A 14,699-nucleotide genomic window follows, 5' to 3' on the forward strand; every position below is an offset into this window, starting at 1 on the left:
AACGCAAGCAACATGAAAAGACAAGGAAAGAAAGGACCACAAGCAATGCAGGTCAACTCAACCCTAGAAGAGGTAATAGCTGCAACAGACGGAATGTCAGATAAAGACTTCAGGATATACATGCTTCAGATGATCTGGACTCTCAAGGAAGACATGAGACAGCAAAACCAGACAATGAAAGATCACATTGACAAGGAACTACAGAAACAAATCCAGGAAGTAAAAGATCAATTTCACAGGGAGCTAGAAGTAATAAAGAACAAACAAATAGAAATCCTAGAAATGCAGGAAGCAATAAACCAACTTAAAAACTCAATTGACAATACTACCAGCAGAATAGATCACTTAGAAGATAGAACATCAGACAATGAAGACAAAGTATTTCAACTTGAGAAGAACATAGACAGTTCAGCAAGACTGCTAAGAAACCATGAGCAGAACATCCAAGAGATATGGGATAACATTAAAAGGCCAAACTTAAGAGTCATTGGGATACAGGAGGGCACAGAGCTCCAAACCAGAGGAATGAACAATCTATTCAATGAAATAATACGAGAAAACTTCCCAGACTTGAAGAATGAAACAGAATCCCATATCCTAGAAGCCTACAGGACGCCAAAAGTGCAAAATCATAAGAGATCCACACCTAGACACATTATAATGAAGATGCCCAACATACAGAATAAGGAGAGAATTTTAAAAGCTACAAGAGAAAGAAAGCAGATTACATTTAGGGGCAAACCAATCAGAATAACAGCTGATCTCTCAACACAGACTGTGAAAGCTAGAAGATCCTGGAATAACATATTTCAAACACTGAAAGAAAATGGGCTCCAACCAAGAATCGTGTATCCGGCGAAATTAAGCTTCAGGATGGAAGATGAAATTAAAACCTTTCACGATAAACAAAAGTTAAAAGAATTCGCAGCTAGAAAACCATCTCTTCAAAAAATCCTTGGCAAAACATTACAGGAAGAGGAAACTGAAAATAACATTGAAAACCATCAGTGGGAGATAGGACAGTAAAGGGGGCAAAGTAACCAAAGAGGAAAACTAATCAGGTTTAGTAACATAAATAAACAAATATGACTGGAGGAACAAACCTAATCTCAATAATAACCCTAAATGTTAATGGCTTAAACTCACCAATTAAGAGACACAGGCTAGTCGAATGGATCACAAAACAAGATCCAACAATATGTTGCCTACAGGAGACGCATTTGATAGGAAAAGATATACATAGACTGAAGGTGAAAGGCTGGGAAAAATCATTCCACTCATATGGACTGCGGAAACAAGCAGGAGTGTCCATACTCATATCAAACAAAATAGATTTCAAGCCAAAATTAATCAAAAAGGATAAAGAGGGACATTGCATACTGCTCAAGGGAACCATACACCAACAAGACATAACAATCATAAATATATATGCCCCAAACAATGGTGCACCTACGTTCATCAAGCAAACTCTTCTCAAGTACAAGAGTCTAATAGACCACCATACAATAATCATGGGAGACTTCAACACACCTCTCTCACCACTGGACAGATCTTCCAAACAAAAGTTAAATAAGGAAACTATAGAACTCAACAACACAATTAACAACCTAGACTTAATTGACATATATAGAATATACCACCCAACATCAAGTAGTTACACATTTTTCTCAGCAGCACATGGATCCTTCACAAAAATAGATCATATATTATGTCACAGGGCAACTCTTAGACAATATAAAGGAGTAGAAATAATACCATGCATCCTATCTGATCATAATGGAATGAAACTGAAAATCAACGATAAAAGAAGGAAGGAAAAATCATGCACCACGTGGAGAATGAACAATAGGTTACTGAATGACCAATGGGTCATAGAAGACATCAAGGAGGAAATTAAAAAATTCTTAGAGATAAATGAAAATACTGACACAACATATCGGAATCTATGGGACACATTGAAAGCAGTTTTAAGAGGAAAATTCATTGCTTGGAGTTCATTCCTTAAAAAAAGAAAAAACCAACAAATAAATGATCTCATACTTCATCTCAAAATCCTAGAAAAAGAAGAGCAAAATAACAGCAAAAGAAGTAGAAGGCAAGAAATAATTAAAATCAGAGCTGAAATTAATGAAATTGAAACAAAAGAAACAATTGAAAAAATTGACAAAACCAAAAGTTGGTTCTTTGAAAAAATAAATAAAATTGACAGACCCTTAGCCATGCTAACGAAGAGAAGAAGAGAGAGAACCCAAATTACTAGCATACGGGATGAAAAAGGCAATATCACAACAGACACTTCAGAAATACAGAAGATAATCAGAAATTACTTTGAATACTTATACTCCAATAAAATAGAAGATAGTGAAGGCATCGATAAATTTCTTAAGTCATATGATCTGCCCAGATTGAGTCAGGAAGATATAGACAACCTAAACAGACCAATAACAATAGAGGAAATAGAAGAAACCATCAAAAGACTACCAACTAAGAAAAGCCCAGGACCGGATGGGTATACAGCAGAATTTTACAAAACCTTTAAAGAGGAACTAACACCAATACTTTTCAAGTTATTTCAGGAAATAGAAAAAGAGGGAGAACTTCCAAATACATTCTACGAGGCCAACATCACCCTGATTCCTAAACCAGACAAAGACACTTCTAAGAAAGAAAACTACAGACCAATATCTCTAATGAACCTAGATGCAAAAATCCTCAATAAAATTCTGGCGAATCGGATTCAAAAACATATCAAAAAAATTATACACCATGATCAAGTAGGATTCATCCCTGGGATGCAAGGCTGGTTCAATATATGGAAATCAATAAATGTTATTCACCACATCAATAGACTTAAAAATAAGAACCATATGATCATCTCGATAGATGCAGAAAAGGCATTCGACAAAGTACAGCATCCCTTTATGTTCAAAACTCTAGAAAAATTAGGGATAACAGGATCATTCCTCAACATTGTTAAAGCAATCTATGATAAGCCACAGGCCAGCATCATCCTAAATGGAGAAAAATTGAAGGCATTCCCTCTAAGATCTGGTACAAGACAGGGATGCCCTCTCTCACCACTTCTGTTCAACATAGTCCTCGAAACACTGGCCAGAGCAATTAGACAGACGAAAGAAATTAAAGGCATAAAAATAGGAAAAGAAGAACTTAAATTATCACTATTTGCAGACGATATGATTCTATACCTAACAGACCCAAAAGGGTCTACAAAGAAACTATTAGAGTTAATAAATGAATTCAGCAAAGTGGCGGGATATAAAATCAGCACGCATAAATCAAATGCATTCCTGTATATCAGCGACAAATCCTCTGAAACAGAAATGAGGACAACTACTCCATTCACAATATCCCCCCAAAAAATAAAATACCTGGGAATCAATCTAACAAAAGAGGTGAAAGACCTATACAATGAAAACTACAGAACCCTAAAAAGAGACATAGAAGAAGACCTCAGAAGATGGAAAAATATACCCTGCTCATGGATAGGCAGAACTAACATCATCAAAATGGCGGTATTACCAAAAGTTCTCTATAAGTTCAATGCTATCCCAATCAAAATCCCAACAGCATTTCTTGTAGAAATATATAAAACAGTCAGGAAATTCATATGGAATAATAAAAGACCCAGAATAGCAAAAACAATGCTAAGCAGGAAGTGTGAATCAGGCAGTATAGCGATACCAGACTTCAAACTATACTACAGAACAATAGTAACAAAAACAGCATGGTACTGGTACCAAAACAGGCGAGCGGACCAATGGTACAGAATAGAAGACACAGTAACCAATCCGCAAAACTACAACTATCTTATATTTGATAAAGGGGCTAAAAGCATGCAATGGAGGAAGGATAGCATCTTCAACAAATGGTGCTGGGAAAACTGGAAATCCATTTGCATCAAAATGAAACTGAATCCCTTTCTCTCGCCATGCACAAAAGTTAACTCAAAATGGATCAAGGAGCTCGATATTAAATCAGAGACACGGCGTCTGATAGAAGAAAAAGTCGGCTATGATCTACATACTGTGGGGTCAGGCCCCAAATTCCTCAATAGGACACCCATAGCGCAAGAGTTAACAACCAGAATCAACAAATTGGACTTACTCAAACTAAGAAGTTTTCTCTCAACAAAAGAAACAATAAGAGAGATAAACAGGGAGCCTACATCCTGGGAACAAATCTTTACCCCACACACTTCAGATAGAGCCCTAATATCCAGAGTATACAAAGAACTCAAAAAATTAGATAATAAGATAACAAATAACCCAATCAACAAATGGGCCAAGGACCTGAACAGACACTTCTCAGAGGAGGACATACAATCAATCAACATGTACATGAAAAAATGCTCAACATCGCTAGCAGTCAGAGAAATGCAAATCAAAACCACCCTAAGATACCATCTCACTCCAGTAAGATTGGCAGCCATTAAAAAATCCAACAACAACAAGTGCTGGCGAGGATGTGGGGAAATGGGTACACTTGTTCATTGTTGGTGGGACTGCAAAATGGTGCAGCCAATTTGGAAAGCAGTATGGAGATTTCTTGGAAAGTTGGGAATGGAACCACCATTTGACCCAGCTATTCCCCTCCTCGGTCTATTCCCTAAAGACCTAACAAGAGCATGCTACAGGGACACTGCTATATCGATGTTCATAGCAGCACTATTCACGATAGCAAGACTGTGGAACCAACCTAGAAGCCCTTCAATAGATGAATGGATTAAAAAATGTGGCATTTATACACAATGGAGTATTACTCTGCAATAAGAAATGACAAAATCATAGAATTTGGAGGGAAATGGATGGCATTAGAGCAGATTATGCTAAGTGAAGCTAGCCAATCCTTAAAAAACAAATGTCAAATGTCTTCTTTGATATAAGGGGAGTAACCAAGGACAGGGTAGAGACGAAGAGCTTGAGGAAGATTAACATTAAACAGGGATGATAGGCGGGAGGGAAAGTGAGAGTTAAGGGAAATTGCATGGAACTGGAAGGTGAGCCTCAGGGTTATACACAATTACATATAAGAGAAAAGGAGGAGTAGGAGGAAAATTATATAAGTGGAATAAACGATTTATAGTAGAGGGGATGGAGAGAGAGTAGGGGAGGGGAGGGGAGGGGAGGGGTGAGGGGACAGTGGAGAATGGGATAGACAGCAGAATACATCAATCACTAGAAAGGCAATTTGTAAATCAATGGAAATGTAACTGATGTGACACAGCAATCTGTATACGGGGTAAAAATGGGAGTTCATAACCCACTTGAATCAATCTGTGAAATATGGTATGTTAAGAACTATGTAATGTTATGAACAACCAACAATAAAATAATTAAAAAAAATAAATAAATAAAGTGTTGTGGAGTCTTTGGGATGATTTGTTCCCTTGATTTTTCATCTTATTTGTAACTGCAATAACTTCAGAGAAAAGCCATTGATAAACATGGAGGGGGTGGGGAATGTATTAAAAATGTTCTCCCAGATTCCTCTAATTCAAGAATAAATTTGCTGTAATGTTCTCGAAAAGGTTGAGGAATTAGTTTTTAAAGACAATAAAATTGGTATTAAGCTCTCAGGGGTTACCACGGGGAAAAGAGGGAAACTGGGGAGATGAAGGAAAAAAAAGAAAAAAAAATAATGCAAACTAAGATAAAAATAAGAAAAAAATGGGGAGTGGGATTTGAGGCAGGAGAAAATGATGTGAGAGTGAAAAAGAAAGACTAAGATGGGCAAGTGCAAATCTGAGCTAAGACAGCAAAGTTAGAATGAATGATTCCAGTTAATGTTTTAAAATAGTAGAAGAAATATACAATCAGTTGGGTTAAAGATTGTAATATCAAATATTAAGGGAACAGTTTTGATCCAATATGAAAAGTAATATCTATAAAGGCAAAACTGACATCACAGCTATTTATGAAATTCCATGTCAAGCTATTTGTGGTGGGAAGATTTGTTATTGAGTTTTCCTGATTTAGAGTTCATCAGGATTTGGGACCTTTAGAAAATTCCCACCACTCCTTGGCTTTACCTCTAAGTTGGAGGTGGGGATAGTTATCACACCCGCTTACCTCTGATACAATTTTAGGAACCTCCGTACAGCCTAAGGGTTGTACAGGTACTCACTGGATTTCTGATGATTCAGAGGAAATGTGACTTAGCAGTCAGGTTACTTGATGTTAGTAGGTGCAGTCTTCAGAGGTGCCCTCCTGAAGAAAAGCTCCCCTGTAGATATTTCATAGTGTGCCAGGCATGGTGGTCTAAAGTTGAGGTACTGTGGTCTGGTTGATGTGATGTTGGGTGGCTTAAAGGAGGTACAAGTCTTCCCCCTCTGGAGTTGCAGATAACAGGTTGGTGGGCTTGAATCTGGGCACACTGGGTGGAGCCTGGTATCCATGGGATGTTCCTGCATTAGTTCCTTTGTGGAATATGCTGTGTTGTGTATACACAAGGTTCTCTGATGGCTGCTTAGGGTTATCCTCAGAAAATGCCTTTCTGTGTGCATCTAAATGAAAATTGATTTAAGTGGCAATTCTGGGACTTGCAACTGTGGAGCGTCCAAGAGGTGCTGGGTCATAGGAGCTGCTTCCATGGTTGCTACAGTTGGTTCTCTCCCAAGCCAATGTTTGTTGGTCAGAGCAGAGGCCCAAATCTGCATCTTTAGGGGGTGCTGTGTCTGCTGGCTATGTCTGTGGATGTGGGGGTAATAGGATGCAGGGCTCAGAGATGTTGCTGGCTGCTGTGGTTCACTAAACACCTGTTCCCCTCTGCTGGGGTTGTTTGCAATGGCCTTAAGTACTTGGTGGCATCTGCAGAACTAGCACAGAAGCCTCCACATTACCTGCTGCATATCACTGGGGTATTACCTGTCACCATCAGCTAGGAAGGGTGTCTGTTGGCCAGTCTTTCCCTAAGCTCCTGTGACTGGCAGCTATGAATCACTGAGTGCCCACTCCCTTCCATTGATGTTTGTTTAAGCCATTTGTGTGTTGTGTGTGTTTGTTTTTAAACATTTTTTATTGGAAAGCCTTATGATGTATAAATCATTTTTTTGAGAGAGAGAGAGAGAGAGAGAGAGAGAGAGAGAGAGAGAATTTTTAATATTTTTATTTTTTAGTTTTCAGAGGACACAACATCTTTATTTTATTTATTTTTTATTTTTTATTTATTTATTTATTTTTTTTTTGCCCGCTCTGGAGTTTATTTTCTGCTTGAGCAAGGCACAGTTATGTGGGTCAGAAAAGCCCACTGTGATTTGGAAAGAAGGGGTCTCTTGCCTGGCGCCTGCCATCTCCATGTGGAAGAACCCAGCTGGTCTCTGCTTGCTGTAGCCCATCTACCCTACCCGCTGGAGTGGGCAGGATTTGACCTAGCACCTTGGAAGCCCCAATCAGGTCAGGACTGAGACCCAGTGCTGGCCTGACTCGGCTGGTTGACTGGCTGCTGCTTCGTGGTTTCTGGAGCCAGGCCGCTGGTGACCATGCTGGTGGAGGCCTGGGTGGATTCCGAGTGCTCTGGAGACTCCACCACTGTGGCCATGAACGGAAGAGTGGACTTCCCGAAGAAGAAGCTGGCCCACCAAGTGACCTGGGTCGGCCTTGGGGAGACCCGGGTGGTGGGGGATGGCCTCCCCAGGGTACTCGGCACTTCCGCAGGAGCTGTTGCTGGAAGTGGAGCCCAGGCGGCGCCGGTAGTAGTCGTGGGTGGCCACGAGCGAGCCGCTGGAGGGGATGGCTGCCATGCTTCGCCTGTGGGCTGGTGGAGACCTCGGAGGCGACCCCTCGCAGCCCCCGATGCCCGGTCACCGGTGGCGGGGCCTGGGCGCTAGGCCGCGGAGCCCATCGGGAACCGAGGACATAGGACGCCGCTCCTCCGTCCAGTCCCGGGCGCGAGGTGCGCACGCCTTTATTTTATTTTTATGTGGTCCTGAGGATGGAACCCAGTGCCCCGCGCGTGCCAGGTGAGCATGTTACCACTTAAGCCATATCCCCAGCCCAAATCATTTTTATTTATGCTTTATTTCCAGTGCTGGGGATTGAACCCAGGGGTGCCCTACATCCCCATCCTTTACTGTTTTGTTTTGTTTGAAACATAGTCTTGTTAAATTGCCATTATCTTGCTTCATCTTGTTAAATTGGCCTCCAATTCCTGCCTTATCCTCCCAATTCACTGGGATTACAGGCATGTGCTACCACACCTAACTTAATTGTGATTTTTAAACAATATATGGACTAAAAATTAAACTTTCCTCAGTGATACCAAATTAGCAATAACAAGTAAAATCACAAAATCCCCTGCCTGTTGAACTATGTAAGTCCTATATTACATAAAGTCTAAGACTTGCTCAAAAGACAGATACAACCTTAACCTTTCCCATATCTAGTATAAAAATGTATAATACTACTTATGTGGTGTTTAAAAAAAAAAAAGGAAAAAATGCAACTGGCCTTGTTCTTGCCAAATGAAGAAATTTCTTCAGACAGTCCTCATGAAAATGGCATACACAGGGCTGGGGATGTGGCTCAAGCGGTAGCACGCTCGCCTGGCATGCGTGGGACCCGGGACCCGGATTCAATCCTGAGCGCCACATACAAACAAAGATGTTGTGTCCGCCGAAAAAATAAATATTAAAATTCTCTCTCTCTCTCTCTCTCTCTCTCTCTCTCTCTCTCTCTCTCTGTCTTTAAAAAAGAAAAAGAAAATGACATACACAAATGCAGTGGATAAAATTCTCAGCGCAGCCTCCTCATGATTATTACAAAAATCACTTTCTAGGAATTTTTCAAATAATATTCCTAATGGCTAATGTAGTAAGGTCTGAATAAAATAATTGATTTTTTTTTTGAAATTATAACTTCTTAAATGCAATATGATTTCAAAATAATATTTGTATTTATTACAATCTTTAGGGAAATTTGATTTTTAAATTCTAATTAGTAATATATGACAATAGAATGCATTTTGACACATCATACATAAATAGTATATAACTTCTCATTCTTCTCATTGTACGTAATGTAGAATCACACCAGTGATGTAGTGATATGTGTACACAGATTAAATAATGGCCAATTTATTCTACTATCCTTGCTATCCTCAAACACCCTCCCCTGCTATCACCCCCCTCTGCCTAATGCAGAGTACCTCTATTGTTCCCTAACCACCCTGCCTCCCCTCCATTGTGAATTAGCATCTGTATAGCAGAGAAAACATTTGGCCTTTGGTTTTATGGGATTGGCTTATTTTCCTTAGCATGATGTTCTCCAGTTCCATCCATTTACTTGCAAATGCCATAATTTCATTTCTCTTCATGGCTGAGCAGTATTTCATTGTGCAAATGTACCATATTTTCTTTATCCATCTATCTGTTGAAGGGCACCTAGGTTGGTTCCATAGTTTGGCTATGGTGAATTGAGCTGCTTGTGCACCTTGATGTGGCTGTGTCACTGTAGTATGCTATTATTAAGTTCTTTGGGTATAAACTGAGGAGTGGGATAGCTGGTCAAATGATGGTTCTATTCTAAGTTTTCTGATAAATCTCCATACCCGTTTCCATAATGGTTACACCAATTTGCAGCCTCACCAGCAGTGCATAGGTGTACCCTTTTCCCCTCATCCTCACCAACATTTATTGTTGCTTGTATTCTTGATAATTGTCATGCTGACTGGAGTGAGATGAGAGATGAAATTTTAGAAAAGTTTTGATTTGCATTTTTCTAATTGCTAGAGATATTGAACATTTATTTCATATATTTGTTGATCGATTATATTTCTTCTTCTGTGAAGTATCTGTTCAGTTCCTTAGCCAATTTATTGATTAGGTTATTTGTGGTTTTGGTGTTGAGTTTTTTGGGTTCCTCATATGTCCTGGAGATTAATACATTATCTGAGATGCATGGGGTAAAGATTTTCTCCCATTTTGTGGGCACTCTGTTCATGTTACTGATTGTTTCCTTTGCTGAGAAGAAGCTTTTTAGATTCATTTCATCCCATTTATTGATTCTTGATTTTACTAATTGCATTTTAGGGGTCTTATTAAGGAAGTCAGTTCCTAAGCCAACATGGTGAAGATTTGGGTCTACTTTTTCTTCTATTAGGTGCACGGTTTCTATTCTAATACCTAAATCCTTGATCCTCTTTGAGTTGATTTTTGTGTAGGTGAGAAATAGGCATTTAATTTCATTTTGCTACATATGGATTTCCAGTTTTCCCAGCACCATTGTTGAAGAGGCTATCTTTACTCCAATGAATTTTGGTGTCTTTGTCTTGTGTGAGATAACTATATTTATGTGGGTTTCTCCCTGTGTCTTCTATTCTGTTACATTGGTCTTCATGTCTGTTTTGGTGCCAAAACCATGCTATATTTGTTACTTTAGCTTTGTAGTCTAATTTAAGATCTGGTATTGTGATGCTTCCTGCTTTAGTTTTCTTGCTAAGGATTGCTTTGGCTATTCTGGGTCTCCTGTTTTTCCAAATGAATTTCATGATTTCTTTTCCCATGTCTATGAAGAATGTCATTGGGATTTTAATGGGAATTGTATTATAGTTGTGTAGTGCTTTTGGTAGTATAGCCATTTTGACAAGAGCTTTGGAGATCTTTTCATCTTCTAAGGTCTTATTTAATTTCTTTCTTTAGTGTTCTGTAGTTTTCATTGTAGAAGGCTTTCACCTCTTTTAGATTGATTTAGTTAGAATGATTCCCAACATTTTTGTTTGTTTGTTTTGATGTGTGTGTGTGTGTGTGTGTGTGTGTGTGTGTGTGTCTATTGTGAATGGGGTAGTTTTCTAGTTTCACTTTCAGTGGATTCATCACTAATGTATAGGAGCATGTTTGATTTATGGGTGTTGATTTTTATAAACTGCTACTTCAGTGAATTAATTTATTAGTTCTAGAAGTTTTCTGGTGGAATTTTTTGGATCTTCTAAATATAAATTAATGTCATTGGCAAATAGTGATAGTTTGAGTTTTTCTTTTCCTATTCATATTCCTTTAATTTCTTTCATCTGTCTAATTATTCTGGCTAGAGTTTCTAGGACCATCTTGAGTAGAAGTGGTGATAGGGGGAATCCTTGTCTTCTTTCAGTTTTTAGAGGTAGTGCTTTCATTGTTTCTTCATTTAGAATGATTTTGGCCTTGGATTTAACATAGATAGCTTTTACAATGTTGAGGTATGTCCCTACTATCCTTAGTTTTTCTAGTGTTTTGAACATGAGTGGATGTTGCATTTTGTCAAATTATTTTTCTGCACCTATTGAGATGATCATACAATTCTTGTCTTTAAGTCTATTGATGTGATGAGTTATGTGTATTGATTTCTGTATATTGAACCAACCTTGCATCCCTGGGGTGAAACCCACTTGATCATGGTGCACTATCTTTTTAATATGTTTTTGTATGTGATTTGGCAATATTTTCTTAAAATTTTTATTTTTGTTTATTGGGGATATTGGTGTGAAGTTTTCTTTCCTTGATGTGTCTTTGGTTTTGGTATCAGTTTGATGCTAGCCTCATAAAATGAGTTTGGAAGGGTCCTTTTCCATTTCAGGGAATAATTTGATATTGGTCATAATTCTTTGAAGGTATGGGAGAACTCAGCTGAGAATCCTTCTGGCCCTGAGGTTTTCTTAATTGGTAGGCTCTTGATTGTGTCTTATATTTCATTGCATGGAAATTATCTGCTTATATTTTCTATGCCCTGCTTATTTATGTGGTCCATGTGCATGATATGTTTTTACCCATCCTTTCACCTTCAGTCTGTGGATGTCTTTGCCTATGAGGTAAATTTCTTGAAGAAAGCATATTGTTGGTTCTTGTTTTCTCATCCATTATACCAGTCTGTGTCTTTTGATTGATGAGTTTAGGCCATTCACATTCAGGGTTATTATTGAGATATGATTTGTGTTCCTGGTCATTTTGGTTTATTTCTGGTTTTTAATTTGACTTAGTTTTTCCTTTGATTGTCTTTTACTTTAGTGAAGTTCCTCCCTTTGCTGTTTTTCACTATTTTTTCTTTCATTTCCTCCTCATGAAATATTTTGCTAAGAATCTATTAAGACATCAGGCACATCTCTCCCACGCAGTCCTGCGGGCCCAAAGCAGATACCTGTGTGCCTATCACAGAGAGCTATTCTGTGATAGGCAGATCAGGACCAGGCAATGAAAGCTGTGTGCCTATCACAGAGAGCTGTTCTGTGATAGGCATTTCAGGACCAGGCAATGAAAACTGTGGGCCAGCCACGTAGCTATGAGCACTGGACTGGGTTGGTGGCTAGGGAAGAATTGGGAGTTTGGGGGTTGGGGAACCAGAGGGCCCTGTTGGGTGCTGAACTGATGCCAGATCTGGTGTGACCAGGGGATTGGTAGATGTCAGACTGCACTAGGGCTAAGGCTCAGAGAGTGCTGGCCCAAGTGTGTCCTGGGAACCTGGTGGGTACCAGACCAGCTGCCTAGGTGAACTGAGAGCAAGCTGCTTGCCTACCCTCTTCCAAACTTCCAACTGTCTATATCCAGCCCTGTCTGTCCCCTGCACTTCAGGATTTGCAAAGCTGGGGAAGGACTGGCTCTCTTCTGCCTCTGCAACAAGATGGTGGCTATTAGCACACCCAGCAGGAAGACCTCAGGTGCAACCAAACCTGCAAGCCCTTAATATTGGGCTTCAAGGCCCTGGCGGTTGTCCCAAGATGAAGGCGGCTGTGTTCCAAGATGGAGCAGTAGCTGGGAAATTTTATTTTTTGCATTATCATTGATCTAGTTTGAAATTTCTTCCTGCAATTATTTATTCCTCTTCCCTATCTTCCTTCTTCCTACATTTTCCCTCCCTCTTTCTTTTCTTTCTTCTTTCTTTCCTCCCTATTTTTGTTCTTCTTCATTTCCTTTCCTTCCTTCTATGCCTTCCTCTATCATTCCTTTCTATTTAGGATTCTTTTTTAGATTCATTTGAATCTAAATGCTGAGTCCAGTTTTCTTGGTCAATAATGAAGAAACTATATTTAGATGATCCTAATGTCATTGAAAAGGTGAGGTAAAAATCTTCTCTCTCTCAACTCAGAAGATGCTGCATTAAAATATCATTAATATAATTTAAACCCATCTTGAAACTGCCTCCCTAGTTGCATTCTCCAGCCCTGAGTGCAACCAGATCTCTAGCCAGTTAGGAAAGGGAATGGGATAGAATTGATAAGAATAACCATTTTCCATTTAATATTTCATATTGTGTAACAAGGGAGTTAGTGAGAAATGGAATGGTGTCTTTTTTTTTTTTCTTTCTTTCTTGGCATTATAGTCACCTATAGGATGAAAAGTTGTTTCTTCCTATATACTTTTGTGCTCTCAGGTTCTGCATTTCTTGTCCTGTGTGTAAATGGGATTAACTTTTATTCAATTCAAAGAACAACTAAGTCAATCTTAGAGACAAGAGAGCAATGAGTAGAATGTCCTCTATTTCCCCTTAAATTCTTCTGCAACAAACAAGCAGGGGCTAAGAGTGTAGCTCAGTGATAGAGTAATTTCTATCATATACAAGGTCCTGGGTTTCACCACAGTGTTGCAAATTTTAAATAAATAAATAGATAGTCAGTCTAGGCTTTTCTCACTCTCAGTTTAGATCTAATGATACAAATCACATTGAGATACAAGATTGGATTTGATTTTACCCCTCTCATCTCTTCTTCCTCCCTCCCCCATCCCTTTATTGCTAATGCTATGCTTATGTTTCTAGCTGTCTTTGTCTTTATCACTAATCTCTTATTCTCCAACTTCTAAAATGATAGCTGGTCATAGGTAATCTTTATTGAATACGCTCTGTGTGCCAACTGTAAATCTTGCATTCAGCATTCTTACTTAGATTTGGAAGTGTGGTGAAATAAAACTCCAAGAAATTATTGTACTTTAAAATGTTACAAAAGATAAACTTTAATACATATTTTAGAGTGTTAGACATTCAATGAGAACAATAAGTACTAAGGATATTCATGAGAGAAATATTCACTACATTTATAGATCTAACTAGAACAACTGGTGAAAATATCATTCACTCATCTTATATATCCAAAAGAATGGGGTCCTAATTACAATAAGACATAATCTATGAATGTATACTTTATCAACAGTTGCTACTGTCATGTATAACTAAAAAAAATAGAAAATAAGAAAAATGTATTTACTTAATCATTCAATGAATTTATTCCTTCCACCCTTCATTCATCAAGTATGTGTTAGGTGCCCACTCAATATCAGTGGTTGCACCAGTAGATGTAGCTACAAAAGCAAGGAAAATTTAGTTGTCATCCACCATCATCTGCCAGTGTCCTATAAAATATCTTGCGTGTCCCTGCTGGAGCTACATCTCCAGAGATCTCTGTTCTGATTCTAGTATATCTAAGGTGACATCTCAGCACAGACCTTTACATGTCAAGACCGTACAGCATTCACATTTCTCAGGAAGATGGAGAAGCTCTTCATATGGCAAATTACCCTGACAATGTTTGGCAGAAACATTTTTACAGTCATTACAAAGCAGGCTTCTCGTTTCATTGAGATGCCTTGGATAGCAATGGAGCAGGTGGCTTGATTATGTGTGTAACAGAAGGCAGTCAACCACAGCCCTCTGAATTTCTAGAAATGCAGGGCTAGCAGGGTGAAACATCAGTAATTAAGTTGGGAGTTACCAGTCCCTGCCCCA

At 38.8% G+C, this 14,699-nt stretch overlaps 1 protein-coding gene and 1 pseudogene across 8 annotated transcripts in view; one reads left to right on the forward strand and one right to left on the reverse strand.

Annotated features, from left to right (window-relative positions):
• B3GALT1 (beta-1,3-galactosyltransferase 1) overlaps window positions 1-14,699 on the forward strand; it is a 582,447-nt gene that overhangs the window by 109,830 nt on the left and 457,918 nt on the right. The gene's annotated exons all lie outside the window — the stretch shown is intronic.
• Window positions 7,189-7,916, reverse strand: LOC308630614 (annotated as a pseudogene). Its single transcript has one exon. The product of its transcript is annotated as an uncharacterized misc_RNA (transcript).

Source organism: Spermophilus citellus, assembly GCF_964194105.1.
Source record: "Spermophilus citellus genome assembly, chromosome: 11".
Taxonomy (NCBI): domain Eukaryota; kingdom Metazoa; phylum Chordata; class Mammalia; order Rodentia; family Sciuridae; genus Spermophilus; species Spermophilus citellus.